Source organism: Passer domesticus, chromosome 6, assembly GCF_036417665.1.
Source record: "Passer domesticus isolate bPasDom1 chromosome 6, bPasDom1.hap1, whole genome shotgun sequence".
NCBI classification, from domain to species: domain Eukaryota; kingdom Metazoa; phylum Chordata; class Aves; order Passeriformes; family Passeridae; genus Passer; species Passer domesticus.
The window spans coordinates 17,376,922-17,393,650 of record NC_087479.1 but is presented as its reverse complement, the minus strand read 5'-3'; the positions used below and the strand labels follow the sequence as shown (position 1 = coordinate 17,393,650).

At 46.5% G+C, this 16,729-nt stretch overlaps 1 protein-coding gene across 12 annotated transcripts in view; it reads right to left on the bottom strand.

The window, feature by feature from the left end:
• FOXN3 (forkhead box N3) overlaps window positions 1-16,729 on the bottom strand; it is a 208,132-nt gene that overhangs the window by 135,005 nt on the left and 56,398 nt on the right. For 9 of the 12 annotated variants that reach the window (XM_064423616.1, XM_064423624.1, XM_064423622.1 and 6 more), the window contains exon 1: window positions 566-788. The exons of the other annotated variants lie outside the window; for them this stretch is intronic. The gene's annotated coding sequence lies outside the window, so the exon portion shown is untranslated. Of the gene's footprint in view, window positions 1-565; window positions 789-16,729 lie in introns of those variants that run through there. 12 annotated transcript variants of the gene reach the window in all.

Genomic DNA, 16,729 nt, shown 5'->3' with positions numbered 1-16,729 from the left:
CGCGGCGAGCCCGCGCTGAACCGGGCGAACGCGCAGCGAACGCGGCGGCCCCGCCGGACGCGCCCCGCACGCGCTCCCGCCGCGGCCGGAGGGGGGCGCACCGGGGCGGGCCCCCCGCCCGCGCCGCCACCGCGCCCGCCGCGAGGGGGGGCGGGCGCCCATTGGCCGCGGCCGCAGCCAATCAATGGCGTTGCCAGGCGACCGGGGCTGCTCGGGCCGGGCGGCGCGCGCCGCGCACCCCGCCAATGCCGGCCAGGTGTCACCGGCCCGCGCGGCCCCGCGCGCCCCGCAGCACGTGCGCGCGCGTGCCCCCCGGTCCGCGCCCCGGCGCCGCCGGGACCCGCGGCGGGGCGAGCTCGGGCCGGGCGCGGCCCCGCGGCGCGGGCACGGCCGGGCTCGGCGGGGTCACGGCGGCGCGCACGCCGGGCCGCGCACCAACTCCCGAGCAAGTTGTGGTGCGGGGCCGGGCCGAGCCGGGCGGGACTGCACCGCGCCGCTGCCCGCGGCCGGCCCGCTCCGCCCTGCGCAACCCCCGCCAACAGCAGCAACGACAACAGCAACTTACCTGGCGGGGGGCGGCGGTTTCACCGCGGTCCCTTCATGGCAGTGGCACAAAGTTTCATCTGACGGAGCCGGGCATGGCGCGCCCCCGCCTCAGCCCGAGCCCCGGGGGTGCCGCGGGGGTCCCGGCGCACGGGGCTCCGCCGCCTGCATGGGGCCCGGCTGCCCCGCGCCCGCCCCGCGCTCCCGACGGGCAGCGGTCCGCCTCGGTGCGAGCCCGAGAGCGAGAAATTGTTTCCACTGCAAACAAAAAAGGCGACACATGACCACGGAGGGAGGGGAGAGAGGGAAAACGTGGGCTGGGCCAGCCGCGACGGGAGAAGCCGCGGAAGGGAGGGCCGCCGGCGGTGGGGGAGGGCGGCGGTTCCTGCCGGCCGGCGGCGGGGACCCGGCCGTGCCCCCGCAGGCCGCTCGCCCACCCCGGCCCCCGCCCGGCGTCCGGGCCGTGCCGGGCCGGCGGCGCTGGCCGGGGGCGGGCGGGTGTCCGAGGGCGGGCGGGAGGCGCTCGGGAAGTCCCGGTGCGCAGGGAACCGGCAGCCGCGGCGCTCCCACTTGTGCGAGTCCCCTTTCCCCCCGCCCGGCCAGACCGACCCCGGCTGAACCGCGGCGTACACCGAGGGCACCGACGAGCCCCGGCAGCCCACGGCTTCGCATAGCGGAGCCCTGCTTCTACCTCTCCCGCAAGAGAGCGGGGGAGGCATCTTTCAGCACCCTGCCGGTGGGCAGGTGATTCCTGTGAAAACGGGCGAGCCTGCCGGCCCGGCGGCGCACACGGTCCTGCAGCGGAGGCAGGCACCTGCCCCGCGGCGTGAGCGCAGCCGGGCCCCGCGGCGCGTGCGGGCAGCCACGGGCGCGCGGTCCCGCCCGGCGGCTCCGCTGCTGGCTCCGGGCGTCGGGAAACTGCGGCCGCTGCCGCGGTGTGCGGTGCACAGCAAAGAACCGTGCTGCAGAAATCTGCAGGAACTGCCGACGGAAAGGGGGGGATATTTCCTGAAGGAAATCTGCTCTAAAACAAGGCTTGACTCAATTAGGAAATATGGTGCATTTTCTTCTCTGCTATCATACCCTGACATAAGTAGCATTAACGTGAGTAAAAACCCCTTGCCATCAGTTGAATTAATTGAAGGGAACTAACTTGATTTAAAAATAAAGAAGTTGCCCAGTCTAGACAGCACTAGCTGAACGTACAGTCTCCTATACATTACATGCCAGATCTCAAGTAGCTTCAGTGATTTGCAGCACAAAATTAAAGTATGGCTGTCTACCCACAAAACAAGTACATGGAACTGTTTCATAGCCGGTCCACAAAAATCAAACATCTTCCACTCTGGGTAAACAACGCTTGCAGATCTAGCATACTATAAAATAAATTCTCCTTTCACTACAGAAAATGCCTGCTGCAGAAATGTATAATCATTATCACTTAAGTCAGAAATACAGGTGTCCTTCTTAGTGAAGTCCTCCCCGGACATAGAAATTGTCACTAAGCTAGGAAGGAAAACACTTTAGCTGTTTTATTTAGAAAAGTTAGAACAGCTGCCTCAAGACCTTTAGGGAATTCTGCATTATTTCCCAATGGATGGGTAACCTCCTTTAATCTCTTTAACACTCATGAAATTCCCAGTTTTAGATAAGAGTAGCAAGCACCTCATTCTCAAAGTGCAGGGATAAGATGCATTTCATTGATTCTCTGGAACTAGAAATTCCTGTCATAACTAGCTAAGACTTCTTTTGCCCATAGCTTTCCCTCCCCTACCCAGTGAACTGCTATGTCACATTCTTGCATATTTTCAAGAAGACACACCAGCAGCTGAATTGCAGAATGGGAAGAATACCTATCAGGCAGCAGAGTATCATCATTACCCACTGGCAATCCTGCCCTGTGACTCCACCAGCCCCAACATCCAACAGGCAGCAAGACCATTCGTTTATGCAGTTCTTCTCTCACGGCCGTTTGGTTTCAAACCCAAACTAAATTATCAAGTCATAACTCCACCCACCTGAATTTACTCCAAATGCTTCAGACATTTTTCTGAGTGAATCAACATGCCTCTCTATTGGCAAGCAAGGAGATTTATTGCATTTATTATCACTTGTAAAAGTCAAGTGTCTTGAAAGACTACCAAGAAGAATTCAGCTAATGAGAAGTATTTCTGAAGTGAGAAGGGGGAAGCCTCATGAGATGCAGGGTAGTATGCAAAGAAAATTATACCCTGAATACATTATGTATGCATCCTGTTCAGCTCAGTTCTGTTCAGAATTGGTGGCCAAATTCCCCATGAATATGGGTGGAATATGATCAGAGTTTTCTGGTTTTTCCATGGTAGGTAGGAATTTCCCCAGAGTGCACAACAGAGATTGCATTGAAGGGCCACTGTGAGACATTTGCTGTGTAGACAGAAAAGCCGGCATGATCAAGCACAGGGGCCAGCAGCAGGTGGCAGGGAAGGTTAGGAGAGCAGGGGCACGGGCTGCCCGGCAGGGGCACAGGCTGGGGCACAGGCTGGGGCACAGGCTGGGGCACAGGCTGCCCACCGCTCCCCACTGAGGTGTCCCATGAGAGGCAGCAGAGCGGGGCAGCCTCTTGCTGGCTCCCACTTACCCCTGAGCTCAACAGCAAGCAGAGCTGGTGACTTGCAGAGCACTAACACACCAGCAATGATGTAAACACTACTATCTCGCCTCTTGAGAAGACTGTTCCCCAAATTCTGACTCTTTGCTGGAATACCTAATACAACTAATTTAAGAAAGGAGCACACACTCTCATGCAGCTCCAGTGAAAGACCATTAACCACTGGGTTAGAGACTACAGCAGAGGCAGAACAACTAATGTATGGCCATCAAGTAACTAAATACTCCCTGTAATCTCAGGCAAGCCCCCAAATTTATTAGGGTGTTGATTTCCCCATTTCTGAGACAGCAATAATACTAATTCATTTAGCATAAGATTTGCAGCACTGACAGATGAAACTGTTTGTACATCAAGACCAAAGTACTTGCCGTACTGAAGGCTGATTAGAAGTTCCAATAGTGCAGAGCTGCACTTTACCCTTGTGGGCTAATATACAACAGTCTAATCTTTCCACTCAGATTTCAGAATACCAACTGCAGATGTTGCAGTATCTTATTTAATGAGGATTTCCAGCCATCTCTCTATACTCCTTTATCTCTTATCCTCCTCTAGATTGGAATCCCTGAAAATTTCCCACAAGCCATTGAGCACACAAGCACAGCAAGGGTCATGGGCTCATCTTCCCCCCTCAATCTCCGTCTGCTGGGAACATCTTTCTTTGCTAGTATTATGACCATGTGTCATGGTTTAACCCCAGATAGCAACTAAATACCACACAGTCGCTCGCTCCCCCTGCCAAACACACACAGTGAGGAGAGGAATTAGAATTTAAAAAAACAAAAAAAAACCATAACTCATGGGTTAAGATAGGAATAGTTTCATAATTAAAAAAGATTATGATAATAATAGTAAGAGACAGAAAGAGGAATAACACCCAAGAGGAACAAATAATGCACAATACATTTGCTCACCACCTGCTGACAGATGCCCTGTTACTAAGAAGCAACAGGCCCCTCCTGGTCAATTTGCCCACAGTTTATATACTGGCCATGATGCTCTATGGTATGGAAAATTCCTTTGGCTAGTTCAGGTCCCCTGTCCTGGCCATGCTCCCTCCTGGCTTCTTGTGCACTGCTCACTGTCAGAGCACAGGAAACTGAAAAGTCCTCGGCTTAGGGCAAGCACTGCACAGCAACAAGTGAAACATCAGTGTGATATCAACTTATTTCTCATACTGAATCCAAAAATACAGCATCACTGTCTCAGCCAAAAGCAGAACACCACATCACATAACTTTATTAAATACTTCTACTTTCTGCCTTCTGGCCTCACCTGCCACACTTCAACAGTCCTGCACTATTTATCCTCACCTTTAAGCCCCTCTTCCTCACTTGGTCTCCAATTACCATGTCTTTATTGACTGGTGTCCTTGTCAATGTTTATTCTCTCTACATCAGACTCAGATTTATTCCCTGAAGTCTGCTGCAAGTTTGCCGGCAAAGCTTGCTCATTAGGATTTAGAATTACACAGCTGTACAAAAAAACCCTCCTAATTCTTAAGGGTCCTGATGTACTTTTCAAAGAGTGATGCGAATAGGGCTGCTGACTCTTGCTATCAGACCCTCAGTGTGGGACACAGCTCAGGCCTGGCACCTGTACACTGACCATCTCATTTTGTGTCAAGTTCTTCCCCCATGCAGAATGACTGCTGAGTCCCCTTCAGTCTTGATATTTCTAATCTTCTGTTTTCTCTGAGGCAATGGATTTAATCTTGTACAGAGCACAAGCACATTGGACACCTTCAGGAACTTATAAAAACTAAATAGTGAATACAGTGTTTATTCATTTCCGCTTTCACAACTCCTGTTCTCAGCATTCTTCTCCTGCAGTATCAACACTTCTTTATTTTTAACCACAGCAGACCAGCTTGGTTTTGTTTTCTGCACTATGCCTGCTTTTGGGGCAGAGAAACAGCCGTGTCTGAATTCCTGGCACAGTACCAGAACAGCCCTCTGTACAGAGGTAACACACCTAACGGGCTGACAAACAGTGCCCTGCTGCCCTGAAAGAGAGCAACTCTGGCTTCACAGCTGCTCTGAGTGCAGTTGTACCCTGCCTGCCCATCCCATGGCTTTTGCAAGCATGCCTTCTCATTTCTTCACCTACAACAAGCACTAAGCTACAAGCTGCACATGCAGGGAAGGCCCAGCTTACTCCAGCTTACCAACTGGTAAGATCTATATTTTGCTCATTCACTCAAGAAATGGAATCAGGTTTAAAATGCATTTTCCCAACCTTGCAATTAATAAGTCTTCAAGTTCTCATTCTCCCCAGCAGGCAAAACCCAACAGAAACAAAACTGAATCTGTAAGAAAAGGAGCACCAATACAAAGCTTTGTCAGAAGTCTGAGCAAACCAAACTAGCTATGGTATTTCTGTTTCACAGGCTAAAATAAAATTAATTTATCCCAATAAAATCCACATTTTTTATTAAATAGCTCCTTTATAAATTAATGTATGCACGTTTATGATGTTATTGTAGTAGCACTTGCTTGCAGTTTCTAGGAAAATGAGTATACTTAGTGCTAAAATTATATGCAGCTGAGAAGCTACCAGCAATTGTGTTTCTGTGCATGAGTGTGGTGGGAGGACAGCATCATGCGTGCTCATTTGTCCTACAAACATTTGTTAAAATGGGTCCATATAAGAGACACTTTCACAGTGTAATTACCCAGCATATAAGGACCCCAAGCACAAACCTAGCTTCTACTGGGAGAGGGAAGCTTCTGCAAGTGCAGCTTATTTTAGTAGCCTAGTCAGTGGAAAGCAAAATGTTGCAGGGACATATCTTTACTGGAGTCTTCTGCTATAAAGGTCTGAACTCACCTAAGTAACTCAGTTGGTAGATTAACTGTAATAAAAGCCAGTATTTCTAGTACAGGTGCAGTGTTTAAAGAGGCTGAAAAATGAAGGAACTATGTTCTGGAGTTTGGTGCTCAAACTCTGCTGTGTGTTGTAAAGGTGCAATGCCATGAGATGTGGCCGGGTGTTATCTCAACATCAGTATTCACCACTTGGCAGCTCAAGTCAAACTTACAAGTAATCAGCAGAACCAGAAATCAACTGTATTTTTGTTCTCAAAAGCATTGTGGAGGAAAAGCAGCAGCCAACACTGCAGACAAGTAAAGATCAGAAGTTTTGGGGAAAACTACAATGGAAAGCCATGTTCTTTTAATAATATTCTCAGACTGCATTGCCAAGTGGAATTCCTAAAACTAAGACAAAATTATTTCAGGTCAACTTCTCAAATTCTGCCTCACTTTTCCTGAATACAAACTGTTCACTTCATCAGTTATTTTGTTAATTTGTCCTTTATTTGTGTATCTATGCATGCAAAATTAAGTTTGCAACAAGACCTCACAGGTAGTAAAGTTTGTGCTCACATCTCATCGACTGAAGTTCTCGGCAAGTGACACTAAACACAGTTTACCATCACTACTGCTGTAAGCCACAAGGCAATTATTCTCCTCTGAACATTTCCTTGTGCCAGGTGCATTTCCTAGCCACAACTAGACTTGTGTGAGTCCCAGCTTGATTTCCAGCTTTTTGTAGCACAGGATATTCCAGAGTTCTTTCCTCTGCTCACTACTTGGCTCTACTTTTCCTGTATGATTCTTGAACACTGGTCCTGGAGGAAATCCTGTGAAACGCAGATTCCCATATTGCAACAACACAGAGACAACTATGAGAGCCTGCATGAGGTGGTGCAGGAATGAAGCACAAGCATGGCTGACCTACAGTTGTGTCTGCAAACAGAGCTGAGAGGGTGCAGAAACACACCAAGTGCCATAAAATGAGCGAGCAGACTGCTATCCTTGGTGTGTTTTTAGTGCTACAGACCAGCTTACCGAAAGTGCCAAGGAGCAAGGAATGGAAAGCAATGAAAAACTGCAGTGGAAGGACTAAAAGGAGCCAGCACCATCTGCAGAAATGTTCTGCTTGTTCTGTGCTCCCCTCCACAGCCACAAGTGGGGTGGCCTCCAAGGCTGAACCAGAGAGCAGCAATCAGGCAGAGCAGGTAAGCAAGATTTGGGAGGAAGGAGAAAACCTGGCATAGCAAAAAAAGCACAGCTCAAGTATCCACATCCCAGTAACAATTTCTGTGGCCAGAGAACCACCCCCCTGGCTGCTACATTCATGTCCTGTGAGGTGGGTTTCCCTGCGAGAAGCTTTTGGCTTTTCTATGGTGACAAGAGTGCATTGTTCTAATGACTGACTTATTCACTGGGACATTAATTTCTGCCAGGTCTTCTGGCACTGGCCCAGTCTTTCTGGCAACAGGTAACTTCAGTGAGCAGCTGCAGTGATCTGGGAGGTATGGTGCATCTGGCACCTCACAGACTTTTTGCAGGCAAATTTCACATTCCACAGGTTTCTCATGGGGATGTCACAAGGATGGGGTGGGTCTCAGCTGCTGAAGCGCTATGAAATAATCTTGGGAATGTTTTTCTCTTTAAATCTGCAGTATTGTAAACATTGATAGTTAATCCATTTTCTTAGGTTCAGCTAGTTCCAGCACAGTTTAGCACTTCCATAAGCATTTCAAGGACAAGAAAATGTTATGGCTATGTTGTGGTTTAATCTCAGCCAGCAACTAAGTACTATGGATGCAGCTTACTCACTTCTCCTACCCCTGGTGGGATGGGAAGGAGAATCACAAAAAGGTGAAAAACCTGTGAGTTAAGAGCAGCTTAATAAATAAAATAAAGTACAATATTACATTAATAGTAGTAGTGAAAAAAAGATATGAGAAAGGGAGAGAGAGAGAAATAATCCCAAGATGGACACAAACATGATACACAACACAATTGCTCACCACCTGCTGAGCGATGCCCAGCCCGTACCCCTGCACTCCCCAGCCAACTCCCCCAGTTTATCTACTAGCCATGATACTCTTTGATATGGAATATTCCTTCAGCCAGTTGCAGTCAGCTGTCCTGGCTGTGCTCTCTCCCAGCTTCTTGTGCACCTGCTGGCTGGAAGAGCATGGGAAACTGAAAAGCCCTTGACTTAGGCTGAGCACTGCACAGCAACAAGTAAACCAGCAGCGTGTTACCAATGCCATTCTCATAATAAATCCAAACCACAGCATTGTATCAGCTACTAGGCAGAAAATTAACTCCATCACAGCCAAAATCAAGACACACTGTAACAAAATTTGTAAGAGAATATTGGGAGAGAAAAGTCCCTTTTATTGCTTGTATGCAAGTAGAGGGTTTTACTTATTCACCTGTCACATAATCTTCAATATTCTTTTTCACAATGAAAAACATCCCCAACATGAAAACAACACAATAACAGACCAAATACCACATGTAAGAAGAAAGAAATAAGCTATCCCTGGAAAAAGCCCTGCAGGTTATTGGAGCACTGCTGGGCAGCAGAGCTGGGGTTTCAGCAGCAGACAGGCCAGTGGGGCTGTGCCAGCACAAACCAGGCAGCCACTGAGCCGTCCTTTTGTCGTGCCTTCGAACAGAAGACCCATGTAAATGACAACCACAAAACTCACTTAAGCTCTGAAAAGGTGACTAATGAGCTCATTCATGCTGCCTATAAATTATTCACTACAACACTGAACCCGCTGAAGACAAATGGCAAAGTAAACTTTAAATACAGAGAGCAGGAGCCTCCTGTGTTGTCAGCTTCTGCCTGTAAAACTTTTTGCAATGCAACAGACACTTCACTGGCTTCTGCCCCCTTGTTAAAATCACTCAAATGTTTAGACCTTCTTTTTTACTACTTCTAGCAGAGTTAAGGCAGCTACAACTCCTACATATTTATTTTGCCACTGCCAAGTCTTTTTCTTTAGTAGTTCCAGGTAATCACAAAGCACTACACATAACTTTAAATTACATTCTTCAGAAATTAAAGTCTGACCTCAAAATGAAAGCCAGGTCTAAAGAAGTAAGAAGACAATAGCACATGCATGTTTAATGAGAAGCAGCCCATCTCCAGAGCCTGCACTTACTGATAGTTCTGTGAACATCTATAATTGGTGCCAAAATAAAAACTGAAGTCTTAAAAAAACACAGTTTCATTTCTTAGGTGCTAGTCAAAAAAATCTTCTGATATGTTTAGAAACAGTCATTTGTAAGAATGCTTTTCTTCTTCTGTTTGGTGTGAAATAAGAGGCAGATAATGGTTGCATGTTAGCAGCACCATTGGTGGAGTTTGCTGCTGTGGTGGTGGTTGGAACAGGCATTTATTCTCTTCAAACAGTACTTTTCTTCATAAGATAAATTACTCACACCATTTATAAGTTAATTTTAGTAACTTGTTGCAGGGTGAACTAGCAAGACAGAGTGAACTACAGAGTGACATTAAAGACAATGTCTTACATGACATGTCTGATCTTCAGTGGGAAAACATTACTTGCACCTCTGGTTACACAATCAGCTCCAAAGGTCGGGAACAACTAGATAAAAGGGAAAGACAGGAATTACATAGCTAAAGTCCAGTAGGGTATAAAGTAAGGTAAAGTAAGGGAGACATAAAGCAACATCAAGGTGATGTTTAAACACAAGAAAAGAAAAATGGGTAGCAAAAGAAGTCTGAAAATGAAATAATTATTCCAGATTTCACTAATCACTGTCTTTCTTCCAAACTGTCAATGTTACTAAGCAGACTAAGAAATTCTGTACTACTTGAAGACAAAGACTTTAACACCTACCAACAACAATGTGATTAGTCTTCATTTATTTAAATCCATGATTCTGAAATTACTAGAGATGCACAGAAACCATGCTGCCCTGTTAGTACTGCTCTTTAAAACGGTGACTAGAAAAAAGCAAACACAAGACAGCAATGGAGCAGCCTACATCACACAGCGTGCATGCCAACTTTTCAAAAGCTCTTGTGTTTTAACCCCAGCCAGCAGCTAAGTCCCACACAGCCACTTGTCCACCAGCCCCAGGTGGAATGGAAAGGAAAAACGGAAAAAGGTAAAGCTCAAGAGTTAAGAACAAGTTAATGACTGAAATAAAGGTAATAATAATAATAGTAATCATAATATTAATATCAACAACAGTAATAATAATAGATGAACAAGTGATGCACAATACAAGTGCTCACCACCTGCTGACTGATGCCCAGCCCACACCCCTGCAGTGATCAGCCCCTGGCAGCCATCTCCCCCCACACTGAGCATGACGTTCGATGGCATGGAATATCCCTTTGGCCAGTTTGGGTCACCTGTCCTGGCTGTGCTCCCTTCCAGTTTATTTCTGGACCTGCTCACTGTCAGAGCACAAGAAACGGAAAAGTCCTTGACTTAGCATAAGCACTGCACTGCAACACCTAAACCAGTGTGTTATCAATATTATTCATATTAAATCCAAAACATAGACCTCTACCAGCTGCTAGGAAGAAATTAACTCCATCCCAGCTGAAACCAGGACAAAAGCTCTCCATCTAGAGAGATTCCTACCCCTCCTGTAACTGAAGGGCGTTGGCAAAGGGCTACACTGAAACCACAGACCCCACCAACCTGCCTGGCGAGGGGCGTTCACCGCCCGGTTCAGTGGTGGGAAACAGGGGCACTTCCTGCAGCCGGCTCCCCACACCCTGCTCCTCATTTCCCTAATGAGGCCCAGCAGTGATGTCAGTTTTGCCCAAGGCACGATTTGGTCTGAATAATAACAAACTACAGTTGGCTACATAATCAGAAGAATGCCAGATCTGGGGGAGTATCAGCAAACAAACTGGCGGGACGGCTTTTAACTGCGTGCAACAAAGTCTAAACTTGGCTACAAATGTCAGTAAATCTCTGGACTGGTCGATGCCAGTCAATTGCTGAGAGTGCCCTGGATGGCTTTGACCTAAGAGGTCACCTGGGAGGGTTCATGAGATACCGGCCTCTGCAAACTCCTGCAAGACTGCCACGCCATGGCCGGGGCACACAGCCAGCACCGGGTAACGCCGACACCGCTTTGGGGCCAGCTGGAGGATGCTGGGCACCAGGGCAAATGCAGCTCAATCCCAAGCCACACTGTGGCTGTTACCTCTACTGGAAAACCGGTCCTGCTACCCCTCCTTCCTCTTGGCCCTCCAAACAACATAATCTCACAGCTGTCAGGATCCCAGTGGATTTCAATCAGTGGGGAATGTTGAGCTACTCTGTGCTTCGGTCATATCATTACAACAAACTGTAGGTATTTCTTACCTGCATAAAGAAAATTCAGATGTTCACAAAGCAAAAAACTCATAGATTCAACAAACAGGAAAAACTGTGGCCCCTTTAAATTGCATAATATCTCCTTATGAAAGAAATTGCCTCTCTGCTCATCCATTACCACACACAGGTCCCAATAGAAAAAAAAGCCAAGATTTAGATGCTTCAGTGATGACAGGGTAGTCACTTTGCCAAGTGAGAAATCTGTAAGTGCTGACCAGATGAGGCCAGAGAGTACACACATCTCCCTTACTTTTACGCATTTCTGTCCATTGTCACAACCTCTACAAAAATGGAGAAGGCAAAACAAATGGGTTGAAACAAGCACTGCCATGAGTAAGTTCCTACCTGTTCTTCTGCTACAGCTCTGGTCTTGCACACTTCTTGTACACAGCCATGGTTGACTCAGAATTCCCATACACACACATCAGGTTTAGGGAGCCAGAGTCAGGCTGCACTCACACGTGAAGTGTGGGTCTGCAGCTGGGCCCTTGGTGATACACTTATTTGTGTGTGCGAATACACACCATGGCAAGTGTGTCTTCCACTCTGCTCAAGAGCAGAATTTTAGTCATCAAGTACACAAAGGCGGTCCTTATTGAAGTTAATGGGTTCCCCTTCAGCCATTTATTCTCTCACAGGCTGAGCAGATGGAATAAGATCTTGAAATTGGCCAGGTGGAAATTTATGCCTGTGCTTGCCTTACTGAGCGGGAAGTGTGATGCTGGCGCCTGCACAGTCCTTAGGGAGATGGGCTGAAGCTGTCCTCAGGTACCCCAGTGCTCTGTGGTTCTGTGAGCTAGTTGATTGCATCCTTGGATTTATGCCAGTGCTAATCAGCATCCAACCCTCTACCTTTATTTCTTCCTTACCTCCCTGTCACATAACTCCATTTAACGTTTACTGTAAGAGTTGAAGAAGCCAGTCAGAGCAAAGCTTCTCTTGCCCACGTCCATATTCCAGCCAAGCTCCAAAGAAGAACAAATCTAAAGAAGGCCCCCTAAAGAAGGGGCAAATGCACAGTGATACTCTGCAGCGTTCTCCTGTACTTCCAGAGACTTGCTGCTTAAAAGCTGAAGCTAAAGAAGCAATCAGATGTTGCTGTCTGTAAACCCAAAGATATTTTTTTCCTATCAACTTTCAGAAAGGTTCGTGTAAGCTTCAGCGTCAACAACAGCCTGTAGCAAGAAGTTCCACACTTTAACTATTGACTGTGTGAAAAACTTCCTTTGCTTTAAACGTGTCACCTCATAGCTTTGCTTGAAAACCCTATTTCTTGTCTATTATGGTAATTGTCGTATATCTAGGACACATGACTCAGGTCTATGCAGACTTCTCTTGATTTTGAAGTACCTTCCTACTACTCCAACGGTGCTACTAATAACGTGCATTTCACCCTCTAACTACAGGTATATATAAACATCAGAAAATAGTACATTAACATACCTATCCATGACCATCTAATCATAGAGTCATAATTATCAGTATTCTTTTATCTATCCAGATAAAAGAAAAGGGAGTTATTTTTCAATAAAATGGTCCTAACAACATGTTCTCCATTGTAGTCTCAGCCTGTAGCTTTTCCCTTTACAGACTCACTTGAAGTACCTGGAGTTTTTCCAAGCACTTAATATGTCTATACAAAATACGGAAGCAGATCATTCCAGCTGACAATATCTTTATCCATGAAGAGAACAGCAGCTGGAAGATGTTGCCTTACATGAACAACAACTGTAACAGACCAGGCCTTATGTAGGTTCAGTCCTTTAAAAAAGCTGCAGCTTCAGAGCTACCAAACTTCACAGGGCTGCTCCACTAGAAGTCCAAGCCTTCAGCTTCCACCTTGCATCTGCTAAGATAGCAGGAACATGGCCAAGGTGGAAATGGTCTGGGAGATTAAGGAAGCGCCACGGAGCATGGTGGAAAGAGCTACAGGGAAGCAACAGAGTGTGTTTTCAAAAGGTGATGTGGAACTAGGTCAAGTCTGGGGTGGTCACATGGGAAGCAATGGCCTTGCGTCATCTTCTGCTCAAATTTCAGCTCTGGCCCCACGTGAAAAGGGCAACAACCCCCCCTCCAACAACCCACAGTCATCATTATACATGATCCTTGTGCTTGGATCAATGGAATAGTAAGTGATAAGTAAGTGTGAACGCATGAACTTAATTTCCGCTGCAAGCATCCTCAATCCTTCACCTGTGCTTCCAGCTCCTGCGAGCAGCTCCCAGCCACGGCGTGCAGTGCGGGGCAGGGGACCTGCCCATTTGAGGCAAAGACCAGCAGCGTGTCAAGGCTCAGCTGGCAGGATGTTTGTGAAAGCAGCTCAGTTCAGTCAACAATCTCCCCCTAGAGTCCACGTACATCACCTCAAAAATATGTCTCAGCTCTTCTGGCATAGAGCCTGGGAACCCAAATTTGTTTCTGATCCAGGTCCTCTAGCTGGCAGTGTAACAAATTGCTGTCCTGCCACCAGGATGAATAAAGTAATTTTTCATTCATTATGTTATTCAAAAATAGAGCAGGAGCTTTATTTAAAACAAGACAGCAATACACTGGAAATTAACAGAGAAATAAAGCTCTTTTGCTTTATAAAACACAAGGATAAAAGACTGAGTTAGAACAAGCCGAGTTAATATCCCAAGGTGCTTGAACCAGAAAAGAAGATACTCAGGATAAAAATTCTACTGATTCTGGTCTTGCAGCTAGGCCTAATGCTACATCCATGTCAGGGAGTCTGGTTGTCCCTGCAGATCACTAATAAATGGTACAGGTCCATACCAGCTGTTGAACTGGATAACCTATGGCTGTTCTCCCCCAGAAGTGTGCAGTGGTGAGTGACACCTCTGCTGCTCTGACTGTACCTCCCTGGGGTGTGAGGCATCACTCTCTTTCCCAGGGCACAATCCTGCAGCTGCTCCTACTGGGAAAGACAGCCCTGAGTTGAGAAGCAGGACCCTGAGAATGAGCCCTATTTACCTAACAAACTGTGAGGTCTGCTGGACTTCTGTCAGTGCCATTAAATCCCAAAGCCTTGCTTAACAGCGAGTTAAAGGCAGACAGATATACCTTGTGTCACCTGATGGTAACATGATTACAGCTGATTCATGGATCAGGAGACACTGCTCTCCCCTCAGCAGGTTTCCCTTGGACTCTCCCTTGTCCCAGGGAGGAAAAGATGGACTGGCCACACAAGCTGCTCATGCTGACTTGTTGGCCTTTGCCTGCTGGATCTCCATCCTGGCCTGTCACCCACCTAACTGGGCTGATCTACCATCAGCTTTTATTACTGACTGGGTTATTTTTCCTATTTACCTTAATCAATACACTCATACTGTGAACATCCAAAAATTCAAGTCAATATAGAGAATTCATAAGGTATTACAGATTTATAGATATTTACAGCTTAGATTAGAGATCCTCAGATGGATGGTGCAATGGAGGCACAGCTAATAGATTAGATTTCCAAATACTGATGGTAACTTGTACAAAAAGCACTAGAACGATTTAAAAGTCCAAGTCTCACTGACTTTTAAATGACTTTCAGTGAAGTTACTATTGCTTCAGCCTTCAGGTACTTTCCAAGTGCCATCTTATAGCCCTGCCTGAAGGTTTGCTTCTCCCCCCACTGACTCAATGCTTGTGAGAAGGGAGGGCAGTTACAGCAGAACGTTCATCTTACAAGATGCCTGTCTTGCCGAGGGGCACCGTCCTGCACAGAAATGAACACGGTCCTGGGTGTATCTGGCCCTCAGCCATTACACTAACCAGAATGGCCAAACCAGCTGTGGCTGCTCTGAGTGCTGTGCCCATCCTGCTCTGCTGCCAGCAGGAGATGGCAACACAGGCAACCAAACTGGTGTCTCCCTCTCCTCTGATAGCTCTGCTTTTTATTTCCAATCAGATGAACAAGATAATAACATACTCTGTTACAGACTTCTTTCTGTGAGTTATTTCAGGACTGTGCATTGCAAGTACTGGGTTAGGTGATTAGGTCCTCCTTCTATGAGGTGCTGGTCCCCAAAGGGAACATGCCCAGCTCTGCGTAGGCAGAGAGCACACTCAGTGCAACCGAGGCCTGAGCCAGCCCAGAGGGATGAAAGCACTGTCAAATCAGGTCTCTGCAGAATCCACTGCCCACAGGCTTAGACTGTCTCTTGCCTCACTCTTGGGAGTACATTTGAGCAACTGTCTTGACTTGAAACAAGTTGAAACAAAAGGGAACCACAACATCCTCTTGTGTGGTAATCTCGAAGGATATACCTGCTACCCCCTGCTCAGTACAGTGTAGGGACAGCCAAACCATGACACATCCTGTAAACAACATCCCAAAGATAAACTCACTGTCCAGGAGGCTGAACTTCTTCAAGAGAACCCCTGGAGTTCACTACCTTTGGCAGAGCACTATGCAGGCATTCCCCTGGAGACATCAGATTGTTTTGGTTTGGTTCTTTAAAGAGTCTTTTTTAACAAGCAAAATTCACATTCTAAATATTTAAATTTCCTTTATTCTTTTTTTTTTTTTTTAATTTAAATGAATGAAAATGTACCAGTAAATGAAAACTTGGTTTTTTTTGTCCTGGACTTCTACTCTGCACAACAGGGACTCTCTGCCAGGAAACATCTGTAATACTGTTATACAGTATTCTTCTATTTAAGTAGGTCACCTGACAGGGGAAAATATCTATGCAAAATTTCAGTGAAGCCAACAGATTTCTGATTAAGACTGACACCTGGCAATAGCTATAGATTTCCACACATTTATCCCTCCCAGCAGAGAAGTCATACATCTCATGCTAACTCACATGCTTATGGAAAAAATCTTGCATACATTAATACAAAATGTAGCAACTTCCTTCAATGCTTTTAGATCATCCCTAGAAAAACAAAATAGCACATATCTCTAACAGAGTTCTGAAAGTGGATCAAAAATCCTATATAAGGAGAGACTTCTGAATTTAGCTCCAATTAATTTGACTTCAGGGAAGATATGCTTGAGCCAAAAATAAACTCTAGACTGTTTGACTCCCATTTTCTGTTCTAGGCACTACACTGCACTTTGACAATGGGTACTTTACATAAACGCTGGTTTCTCTCAGTACTACATATTTCCAGCTGCTTTTTCAAATCCACTCCACTTCAAGTGGCTGCCACATAAATGTATTCTTTGAACCACAGAGCCCAATTTGACACTTTGCAGAACTGCCACCTTACATGATACAACCTTTGTGATATATCTAATTCTTAGGGTCTAAATATATGGGGTTTATCTACATATGGGTTTTATCTAGATGCATTTCAGAATACATCTATCAGAGTTTATTACCCTACTGACTGCTGCCAGCGGAGTGCAGCATCAGGCACAGCAT